Source organism: Ictidomys tridecemlineatus, chromosome 10 (genome assembly GCF_052094955.1).
Source record: "Ictidomys tridecemlineatus isolate mIctTri1 chromosome 10, mIctTri1.hap1, whole genome shotgun sequence".
NCBI lineage: Eukaryota > Metazoa > Chordata > Mammalia > Rodentia > Sciuridae > Ictidomys > Ictidomys tridecemlineatus.
Genome location: NC_135486.1, coordinates 133816861 through 133828376, shown reverse-complemented (window position 1 = coordinate 133828376; position 11516 = coordinate 133816861). Strand labels below are relative to the sequence as shown.

The window sequence follows — 11516 nt, the reverse complement described above, 5'->3', positions numbered from 1 at the left end:
CTAGCATGCGTGCGGCCCGGGTTCGATCCTCAGCAGCACCACATACCAACAAAGATGTTGTGTCCGCCGAGAACTAAGAAAAATAAATAAATAAATAAATGTTAAAACTCTCTCTCTCTCTCTCTCTGTCCCCCTCTCTCACTCTCTCTTTAAAAAAAAAAAAAAAAAAAAAAAAAAAAAAATGGGAACTGGAGGGCCCTGCAGGCCCAGACCAAGGACAACCCCTTGCACAAGAAAGGGCCACAGAGCTAGGCTGGGCTGGGGGAGCAGGGAGGGAGCCACATGGGCTGCTCTGGAGTCCCCAGCCCAGCTGCCACAGCGCCCAACTCCCCCTGGCTCATTGCTGTGGCCAAGCCTCAGTTCCCCCTGCACAATGGGGCTTCCTGGAGCACTTCTTCCTTCCAAGGAAGGACAGAGGTCACACCCTGTGAGAAAAAGAGGGCGGAGTGTGAGGGTGAGCAGGAGAGGCACAGGACGCTGTGCTCAGGGTCAGACTCACACCAGCTGCTGCGCCTCCCCTGTGCCCAGCCGTCCTGCACCAGCTGGCCGTGACGCTGCACCAGCTGGCCGTGAGGTCAGCGTGACGCTGGCTGCACACTGCCCCCGGCCCTGCCGCCTCCCCCAGGAGGACTGGGTGGCTTTGGTCTCTGCAGAAGCGCCCACCCAGGTGGTGAGTCCCCCAGGAACCTTCGCAGAGGGGACGTGACTCAGGGAGGCGGGTCATGCAGATGTGGGGCCAAGGCAGGGCCTGGGACCAAGGCCTCCCTGCCACCCACACGTCCAGGACGGAGGGTCTGGAGCAAGCAGGTGCCCCAGGGTGGGATGCAACTCCAGGCTTGCCCCGAAGGTCTCTCTCTGCTCCTCGCCCCCCACCTCCCCGAGTGCCCCGCCCCATCCAGCTGGCTTGGTGCCAACCAAAGCCAGGAAGGAGCTGGGGGAGGGGCAGAACCCAGCCACCATCTGGAGAAGTGCCCGGCGCCCTCCACACCTCTGGGCTCTGACACCAGAGATGCTGTGACCACACACAAGGAAGCGCGGTGGCTGGAGCCCAGGAGCTGGACAACAGTGACGCTGGTGACACACACCTGTGTAGCGCCAGCCGCACGCACAAGGCCTCAGGAGACTCTGAGCAGGTGGTGGAGCTGGGACCCTGGCCCTGGTTGCTGGAGGCACCCGGTTACCAGGGGACAGGATGGAATGGGCACCAGCTTGCCCTCCCTCGCTGCCGGAGGGTGGTGGGGGAGAAAGGTTCACCCAGGGAATGTGGGACTGGCCCAGAGGTCCCCAGACATCAGCAGAGGGAGTCTGCGTGGTGGGGCCCTGGCCCAGAGGCACCTGACCAGTGCAGGTCATGGGGAAGGGCGCAGGGCCACAGGAGCTGCTGGCCAGGCTGGGTATGCAGTGGCTGAGTGGTGGCGTGGTACCCAGCTCACAGTCACCCTGACCTCCAAGGCAGGCCAGCAGGGAGTCACTCTTTCCAACCCCATGAGCAGAGCTTGGCTGCAGCCAGGGCCAGGAAGCCCAGGGTGGCGGGGACTCTGGGCCACGGCTTCCAGATGCCTCCAAGGAGAACATTTTCCCAGTCTTCATCCCCGGCTCCCGGTCCCTTGAGGTTTGGCCTGTCCCCAAGTAGCATCCACCATCACTTACCCTAAGGCCACCTCAACAGGAATGGCCTGTGCTCATCAGAACTGGAAACGAGCCACGGCCACCTGGAGAGGTCACTGCTGGAAGGGCAACTTACGCTTTTGTCCCCCACGGCTTTATGATGAGTGACCAGCAACACAGCGAAAATATGGCCCACCTAAAGCCACCACCGGTTTTACCAGGAGTACAAGTGCCCACGGCATCTCCGTCCCTCCCTCCTCAACCCCCAGCCCTCAGAGGTCCCCTTTCCAGCACATTCCTTTGGTCCCTGTGAGGTTACAGAGCTGAACCCCCCTCCTCCCTCAGAAGAGACCTGGAGACCTACCTTCAGCTGGCAGCGGGCTGCCGAGGCGGCGGAACCCCACCTGGATTGGAAAGGAGCCAGGAGACCCAGGTGGGAGCCGCAGCCTGGAAACCCAGTCACCACTCCACCCTGAGCTGTCCTTTCCCCAGGTTGGGCCTCCCTTGTGAGCAGGAATAATCCCCCCGCTGCTGGAATTTAGCTGCCAGCCCCCCGTAAGGGCCCTGGCAAAGGGTGGCAGTGCCTAGCAACCACCTTCCTTCCCATCCCCAGGTGTAAGGGACCCAGGTGCCCGGCCCTCCCAGCTGGCAGGCACAGGCCGCACCAGCCCAGCCCTGTAAACTCTCAGGCACCGACAGAGTGACCGGGGCAAACACAGGGCGCTCCAGAGCCAGCTCCTCAGGGCCCCTCGATGTCAGACAGGGGCTCCCCGCCTCCGCCCCTCCGTCTGTGAGGACGGTGAGATCCCTGTCTAAGAGGGACACAAAGGGACTGAGGCTCCTGAGACTCAGGTGGCCTTCAGGACCCACAATAACTGGCCCCTTCTTCACCGTGGGCCAGGTGGTCTCCCAGCGTCCCCTCCAGACACAAGCTGCGAGGTGTCCCCCGGATGCTCACGTGTGACCTGATGCAAGTGTTTCAGAGGTGAACTGACGGGGTCGTGAGAGCTCTGACCTCATCCGTAGATTCATCCACAGCTATGGACTAACTGGGTGGGGCTGCAGGAGGTGGGTCACGGGGCGTGCCTGGGGGGTTCCATGTTGTGCCTGGTGAACCTCCTGGTGCCCTGTCCTGAGCCGCTCTCCTCTTCCACACCCTTCCTCCATGACGATCTGCCTCCCCTCGGGCCCAGAGCAACGGGGTCAGCCGTCGGGGGACTGAGACCTCGGAGACCGCAACCTTTTTGTCCTCTAAAATCGTTCTTGTCAGGTCTTTTGTCACAGTGTTTGTAAAAAGACTGACTAAAACGGAGCACCCCTTCCAAGCTCACCCCCAACAGGGACAGCCGGGAACAGAGGGCTGTCCTGCCCGTTCACTGAGGGCTCCTGGCACTCCCTCGCCAGCCCCAAGCCCGGCCTGGCGCTGTCCTCAGCCACTGGGACAGGGATGAAGCCCAAGCCCACCCCTCCTGGGACCCCGAGCCCAGCCTTCTGAAGGCTCGAACCCAGGGACCACCGTGGGGGGAGGGATCGTTGGCTCAGACCTTCAGTCCCGGCCACCTGCTGGGACCGGCCTGAGAGGATCTGGGGACGCAGAGGGGATGGCACGTCCTGGCCCCAAGAACTCCCAGGTCAGGCAGGGAGACGGAGGCAAGGACGCTCCCGTGTGACCAGCGCAGGGACCTGCACCAGGCACAGGGCTGCGGACGTCCAGAGGAGCAGGCCCTTGCCCTACCGGGGGGCAGCGAGGCCCGGGGGCGACACCCCAGAGCCACCTTCTCAGGTGACAGCTGACTAGCCGGACCCGCTGATTCTCTGACCACTGACAAGACGGTGGGCTGTCTCACATCCCATCTGACGGGGGAGGAAACAGGGAGGGGACCCTGCCACCCACCCAGCAGCGAGGGTGGAGGGGCTCGAACCCGGGGCCTCCAACTCGTTTACCCTGGGAAGCACTTTGGGGTGGGACCATCTCCTTTGTTCAGAGGGACCTTTGTGGCCAGCCCACAGCAGACATCGGAGCCAATGTCAGCTTGGATACTGGCCAGTCCAGCTTCCAGCTTAGAGAGTAGAAAACCCTCTTTTTTTTTTTTTTTTTCTTGGTACCAGAGATTGCCCCAAGGGTGCTCAGCCGTTGAGCCACGTCCCCAGCCATTTTTTAAAATTTCGATACAGGGTCTTGCTGAGTTTCTGAGGGACTCATTAAGTTGCTGGGGCTGGCATGGAACTTGGGATCCTCCTACCTCAGCCTCCCCAGCTGCTGGGATGACAGGTGGGCACCAGGTGCCTGGCCGGAAGACCCTCTTTTGCTGTGGGATTTCCGCCACAGAAGGTCCCATGTCTCAGCACCCAGGCTCCGGACCGAGAGTGCAGTACAGCCGTGGACTCGGACGCTAGCCCTTCCCCCAGAGTCTGTGCTGGTGAACGCAGAGGGACTGGCTGCCTCTGGGCGCACACTGAGCCCTTTATTCCAGTGGCTCTTGGGGCTTGGTATCAGGCAGAGGGGGCGCCATTGAGGGAAGGACACCCTGGAGCTGATGGCTCCTGTCTGGGGCTCTGGAGGGGACATGGCCCCAAAGGCCTTTTGGACATCATCTGGGGAGAGCCAGGGTCAGGGTGGGGCTTGGAGGCTCTGAGAGAGAAAGGCACAGAGTTAGGGTGCACTTGCTAAAATGGAGCCAGGGCAGGACCCCCACCCCCAGCAGGTATCAGAAGCCTACGCCTAGCCTTGGCTCTCTCTACCCACCTCCACTCTGACCGCAATCCCAAGGAGGTGCTCACCCAAGGCCTCCACAGCCAAGTGGCCCTGGCCTCTGGCCCTGGCAGGTGCTGGCTCAGGGGCCCAGGTAGAGGCGCTCTGTGAGGTCTCATTACCCTCGAGCCTGGGCCTGAGCCACCTCCAGAATACACAGAAGCTCTTACAATAAGATGACAACTAATACCCCCATAGAAAATGACCAGAATGTATCAAGACACATTTGTCCAAAAGAGAGGGACGTGGCCAACCAGCACAGAAAGAGATTCTCAACATTATTAGCCACCAAGCAATACAAAGCAAAGCCACCGTGAGATGCCACTTGCACCCACCAGGAAGGCTGTGAGTCAAAACACAGACATCAGAAATGGTGGTAAGGATGTGGGAGGAACTGGAACCCTCGGGTAAAACAGTGTGACAGTTCTCCAGTGTGACTATTTGTAATATTTGACGATTACCAATAGTCCCAAAGGGGAATATTGCACGTCTGTAATACCACTGCCTTGTGAGGCTGAGGCAGGAGGATCACAAGTTCAAAGCCAGCCTCAGCAACTTAGTGAGGTTCCGTCTCAAAATAAAAAGGACTGGGTGACTCTTTGATAAAGTGCACTTCTTGGGTTCAAGACGCAGTTCAATACCCCAGATGTCCATTGAGAGATGAGTGGGTAAACAAGTTGTGGTCTAGCGACACAATGGACTCTTATTATGCATAAAAAGGAAAGAAGTACGGTCACGTGTTACCACAGAGGTGAATCTTGAAAACATGCTAAGGGAAGCCAGTCACAAAAGACCATGTATTATATGACCCCATTTATATAAAAGGTCCAGAAAAGGAAAGACGATCTATAGGGAGACAAAAAGGAGACTCGTGACCTGCCTGGAACTAGGGGTCGGAATGAAAATGACTGCAAGTGGACAACTGTTCTATTTTTAGAATAATGGAAATGTTATACAGGAATCCCTGAATCACCCCCATTTTCCTTTCAGAGGTCTCCATGACCTGTAGCTAAACCCTGGGTCCCAAAAATAGTAAATGGAAAATTCCAGAAATAAACCATTTTATAAATTTTAAATAGGATGATGGAATCTTGTGCTGTCCTGCTCTCTCATGACTAGGATAGGAATCATCTCTGTCCAGAGTATCCACACTATATATGCTACCTGTCCGTTAGTCGTCTAGTGACCATCTCAGTTCGGTACCGAAGGGCTTGTTTTTGAGAAATCCTTATTTACTTAATAATGGTTTCAAAGTGCAAGAGTAGCAATGCTAACAATTTTGGGTATGCCAAAGAGAAGCAGCCAAGTGCTTCCTGTAGGTGAGAAGGTAAAAGTACAATGAGATATTTTGAAAGAGAAGTGAAGGGGTGAGGGATTGAGCCCACATCCCCATAACTTCTATTAAAGTATATTGGGTTATAATGGTTCTATTTTATTATTAATTATGTTTAGCCTCTTATTATGCCTAATTTATAAACTTTACCATAGGTACGTACATACAGGAAAACACAGCATATCCAGACAGGGTTTGGCACTATTTGAGTTTCAGGCATCTACGGAGGGTCTGGGGACGGAGCCAACATGGATGGAGAGGGAACAGTTGTAAAATCAGACAGCGGCGATGGTTGCACAACTCGACAGGTTCACTACAATTCATAGAATCATGCACTTTCAACGAGTGAGTTTTACGGCAGGTCAATGTTTAGTCTGCGTTTCGCTGCTGTGATGGAAAGACCTGGCAAGAGCGTTTTTAGAGGAGGGAAAGTTTCTCTGGGGCTTGTGGTTTCAGAGGTCTCCGTCCACAGACGGCGGACTCCATGGCTCTGGGCCCCGAGTGCGCCAGAGCATTAGGGAAGGAGGGCGTGACGAGGAAAGCAGTTCAGGACGTGACAATCAGGAAGCAGAGAAAGCTCTGCTCAGCAGGGACCAGGTATAAACCCCAAAGCCAAGCTCCCAGTGACCCCTCTGTAGCCACACCCTAGTTGCCCACGGTCTCCACAGTTAATCCACATTAGTGGATCGATCCACCGACTCGGCCGAGGGTCTCAACCCAATTATTTTACCTCTAAACTTTCTTGCTTTGTCTCGCCCATGAGCGTTTGGGGGACGCCTCGTATCTCACCCACAGCAGTGAAATATGTCAACAAAGCTCTTGAAAAGAGGTCTGCTTCCCAGGGCCCAGAGAGGTGCCTTCAGACCCCAGGCCGACCCCGTGTGACCGGGTGACCCAGCCAGGTGGCCTTCTTAGTCCTGGGCAAGATGAGGGCACCTCCCTCTGGGGGGTAGCCACGAGTGGGCTCAGCCCAGCTGCCCCTCCCTCTGCCGGGGCCTTGAGCTGAGGATCCAGCCCAGGGGCAGCGGGCAGGGGAGCCGCCAGGGTTTGTGGGTCATTTAGATGCTGCAGGAGCCTCCTGGGGGGCAGCCGTGGCCCCTCAGCCAGCTGGCCTGGACAGCAAGCAGGGATATCGGTGCCAGCTGAGGCGAGGGCACCAGAGAGGAGCACACTCCTCCCCCAACTTTCCTCCCCTGGGGTCAGGGCAGGAGGCCTCTGGCCATCGGCAGTGACCCTCCACCCTCAGGTTGTCCAAACAGATCAGGGTCCCTCCACCCACGATGCGCCAGAGGACAGAGAGGGCCGGCCTCTCACCTCAGCTCCCGCCGGCTCGGGGACAAGGTCACTGGCAAGATGGGCTGGCGGTGTGAGCATGGACTTGGGAGTCAGGTTTTTGGGTTCGAATCCCAGCTGGGCCTCTCTGTGGCTGTTTCAACAACCGGCAAGACCTGTAACCTCTCTGAGCCAAAGTTCTTATCCAAAAAAAAAAAAAAGGCCCTCACGGTAACAGTGCCCACCTGGGAGCCTCCAGCAAGGACTGAAATAATAGGCGTAGAACGTTCTGGAAATCTCATCATCTCACGGATCTCCTGATGAAGGTGCTGGCCCACTGCAGAGCCCAGAAGGTGGAACCGGAGGGCCGGAAGGCACAGGCAGGCCTGAAGGATCCCTGAGGCTGTCTGGCAAAACGGGGGTCATTTTTTTGCTGCTTTTTATTTTTAAACTCTGGGAGGCCCGAGAGGGAAGAGAGTCTAGAGAATACAAACAGGCCCCTCAAGTCAGGTGGGCGGCCCCAGCGAAAGGCAGTGGGCGGCCCCTCTGGTACTGGAGTGTGGAGGACTGGGGTGGGACTCGGTGGGAAAGGCCCTGGGTCCCAGGGCCACAGAATAAATAGGAATGCAAAGTAGAGTTACCCCGGGACCCACCAAGCCCACTCCCCGGCACGTACCCGAGAGGATTTCAAACAAAAGCCCACCCGAAAATTTGTGCACAAAATGAGAGCAACATTATTCAAAATGGTCAAAAATGGAAACGCCCCCTATGTCCACAGACGGGACAGACAAACTAGGGTCCAGCCAGACAGCGGAGGGCTCCTGGGCCAGTCCTGATTCTTGCTGCAGCGAGGATGGGTGAAGGGGGCCCGACACGGAAGGGCGCGCGCTGGGTGATTCCACTTGGAGGAGGAAAAAGTCCTAGAAATCGGACCTGCACAGCCGAGGGGTCCCGTTCCGTCCCTGGAGAAGCTAAGCCGGGAGGGAACAGGGGCATCTGGGTGGGCCCCCATCGCCTGGCAGCCCAACCGACAGGTGTAGGTGACTGCGAGATGAGGAGGCACCCTGGCCCTCACCCCACCCCTCCAAGAAGCCCAGCGTCCTTCATCTCTGCCATTCAAAGGGGCAGAAGGGAAGGGTGGGGACATCCCGAGACTGTGTACGGAGGGGGACTGCTTACCAGGCACTCACGGAACCCTCTGCCTTGCAGAGGACAGGGACTCACCCGACCAGGCCGGCCGCAGGGCCGGGGACACGGCCCAGATAACCAGGTCGGGTGAGCGCCGGCTCAGAAAGGGCTTCAGGAGCCTCTAGGATGGGCGCGGGGGCTCCTGCACTGCTGTGGCATGTTGAGAGACAGTGGGGCACAGGACAGGGAGTCACAGGGCCAGTGAATTTCCCCCCCCCCACTGTAACCAGGCCCTCTGTGGTTTCAACAACTGACGGCATGGAGGCCCCTGCTCCCCACGTCCAGCCCCTTTCTGGTGGCCAGCCTCTGTGCCAACCTCCTTAGAGACACTCGGGTGCCTGGGGACAGTCTTCTCTCTGCACTCACCCTCCTCCAGTCCTGGGAGGGTCCTGGGGCTGAGTCACGGGGTAGCACCAAGGAACACCGTAGGGTCGGACAGTCCCCTCTTACACTCCCAGGTGCCCCGGGGACTGGAGTTACCCAGCCCTGGCACATCCCAGCGTCAGGGCGCGTGTCAAGGTCACGGCCAAGGATGAGAAGAAGCCAGAGCGCGAAGGAAGAGGGCCATCTTTTGCATTGAGCCCGGATCTTTCTGGAGGCAGCAGAGAGAGGCTCTGTGGAATCCCACGGCCCCAAGTGGGCAGGAGGTCAGACCTCGGCCAACTGGGGACCACAGCAGGCGGTGGGCGGAGCGAGGACTCGGGCCTAGCAGGCTCTTTCCCTGGCTGCACTGTGCCCTCAGGGGACCAGGGTCCTCCTGGCTCATCTCTGTGGCCCAGAGCCTGGTCCTGGCAGGGACCAGGGGTCCAATCAAGGGCATTGAGTCAACAGATGACTGAAGGACTGTGTGACGAGAGGGAAGGTTGAGGGACCCAAGGAAACAGGAAGGACAGAGCCACAAGGGCAGGACGGCAGGTCGTCAGCTCGGAGGACACGGGCACAGAGAGCAGGCCTCGGGAGGCGCTGGGAGAGGGGAGGAGCAGGCAGTGCCCGAGGGAGCCAGGGGGTGTGTCTGCCCCTCCTGCACAGGGCCCAGCCATCCGGAGACCAGCGGTGCTCGGCAGAGGACTGTTCTCAACCAGGACATCACCTAACGACAAAACAGGTTCTGACCACAGAAACAAGGGAGAGGAGAAGCCACTGTTGAACGTCCCCGTCCACCAGGCAGGGGGTGGAGCACTTGTGACATCAGCCAGTCGTCACCCTCCTTTACAGGGAAACTGAGCAGCCATCCCCTGTCCCAAGGCCAGGAGGAGGCCAAGCCACAGCACTGACCCTTCTCTGTCCAATCCTGAGGCCCACAACGTACTCTCAGCCACCCTCCTCGCTTTGGGGGTCCCCCGTAGGGCAGAGCCCAGCCCCGTGAGGGCACGACTGTTTCCCGTGATCCACACACTGTTGCTTTCCCAGGTTGATCATTTCTTACTTTGTCCAGGTTGAGATACGTAGATATGTACCGTATACTTCCCGTGTCCACACGTCTATAGTAAACTATAGCTGTACCTTGAGAGTGGTGAGATGGCGCTTTCTTAGGGACCGCTAGAAAAACGTATCTCCGTGGATTCATTTTTATCCAAGACTAACAGCAACAATGACAAGCTTTTATTGAGCACTTAACTATATCTGTGCACTGCCTCGGGCGTTTGCACGTGCTATACCCTGTGAAGCAATACGGGAGTCCCACTTGAGAGGAGAAAATGGAACAATGGCCTCGTTTTACTGACAGTTTTTTTTTTTTCACTGCTGGTGGAGATGACAGCTCCGGTTCACTGCAGGTGTGACAGATGGGGGAGCTGGAAGGAGAGCACACGATACCCATGGAGGTGGCACGGTGGCAGAGGTCGGCTGGGAACCCAGCATAAGGTGACACCTGCCCAAGTGGGGGGTTCCTCTCAGCGGTAACAACTGTCACACACAAGACGCGGTGGACACACGTGAGGGTCAGAAGCAGCACCCAGCTGTCTCAGGGCCCAGGCTTTGGGAACCGTGGACAGAGCAGATTCTGAACCAGGAGACAGAGGCTCTGGGGTCCCACCCCGCAGCCCCCCCACCTCCTGTGGCTAAGAGCTACGAGTGGGGGGTGCACCCCAAGAAGCCGTGGTAAGTCTCAGTAGCTGGGGTGGATCGCCACACCAGGCCTGCTGGATGCCACAGCCCCACAGCACACGCACCACCCGCCATCCCCTCCCGATCACAAGGCCGACTGGGGACGACCTGCCGCTGCCCAGCCTCGTGGAAGAGGACACTACGCACAGGCTGCGAGCCGGGCGGAGACCCCGTTCCCAGCACAGTTTCCACGGGTGCCTGTGGTTTTGCACCATCGTAAAGTGGAAAAATCCCCAGCCCTAAGTCGGGGACTGCCCATCCGTTCCCCTGAGCGACAGTTCAGGGTTTGCCATTTTACTGTTCACAGAGACCCCACCAGCTCCAGGGACCCGAGAGCGTCATTCCCATGGCCATGACACAGACTGGGGGAGGGCCGCCCCTCCCCGAGGTCAGGGTTAGCCATCCTGCAGGGACCTGAACCCCGGGCCTGTGGACGCCAGCCCTGCGGCCACCCCCCGGACTCCAGGCCTCGGTCGCCCGTAGACAGGGCCACTGGAGGGTTCCACCCTGCTGCCCGCCCGCTCCCCAGGGCCCCGCTGGTGAGGAGCCATCCCTGGCTGCTCGGTGGGGACAGGGAGGCGTGAGAGAGAAGTCTGCCTGCCTGATGGGAGAACATGGTGGCCCGTCACCAGGCCGCTAACTCACGGTGGTGGCCCAGGGTCAAGGAGATCAGGGAGGCAGGTTCCGACAGCCACCCTGCTCTTACTAGAGGTGGCTTAAGCAAGTCCCTCCATGCCCCAGCCCCTGTTCCGCCTCTGTAGACGTGATGCCAGCTCCACCCCTCGGAAGGGCCGCCTGACAGCTCTCCTCGACTGTCAGCGCTGAGCTGGCTCAGGACTCGCTCAGCCTCCTTGAAGCCTCCTTGGTAGACGTGGGCTCAGCCGCCATCACGCAGGAGGGAGCTGCCGCTCAGCTCCCCCGCCCACGAGAAGCCAGGCCAAGTCCCTTTTTTTGGTCAGTTTCAAATACAGTGAAGACAGACAGGGCTGGGCAGGGCCGGGACGTTCGTCCTGCAAGTATCTGTCCATCCCCTACCGTGGCCCAAGCACTGAGCTGGACACCAGAAGGACGCAGGGATGCTACTGCCCCCAAAGGTCCCTCTCAATGAAACCCTCCGGGAAGGGGGCCTCGTTGAAGCCCAAGCGTAGAAGCAGCGAATCCATTCACCACTTGGTCCATCAAGGACGCACGGGGAAGAGAGAAGCCAGGACGTGGGTGAAGGCGTCTTTTGGAACAGGGGCTGGTGCCCATCACCCA

General features: G+C 58.5%; 1 long non-coding RNA gene across 2 annotated transcripts; it reads left to right on the top strand.

Annotated features, from left to right (window-relative positions):
* Window positions 1-262: 262 nt before the first annotated feature.
* On the top strand, window positions 263-5436 carry LOC144367554 (uncharacterized). Of its 2 annotated transcripts, XR_013427050.1 has the most exons (4): window positions 263-670; window positions 1954-2041; window positions 2222-2407; window positions 2510-5436. It is a non-coding gene; the product is annotated as an uncharacterized LOC144367554 (long non-coding RNA). The 2 variants fall into 2 exon arrangements; XR_013427049.1 differs by lacking the exon at window positions 2222-2407 and having other exon boundaries at window positions 279-670.
* Window positions 5437-11516: the final 6080 nt, after the last annotated feature.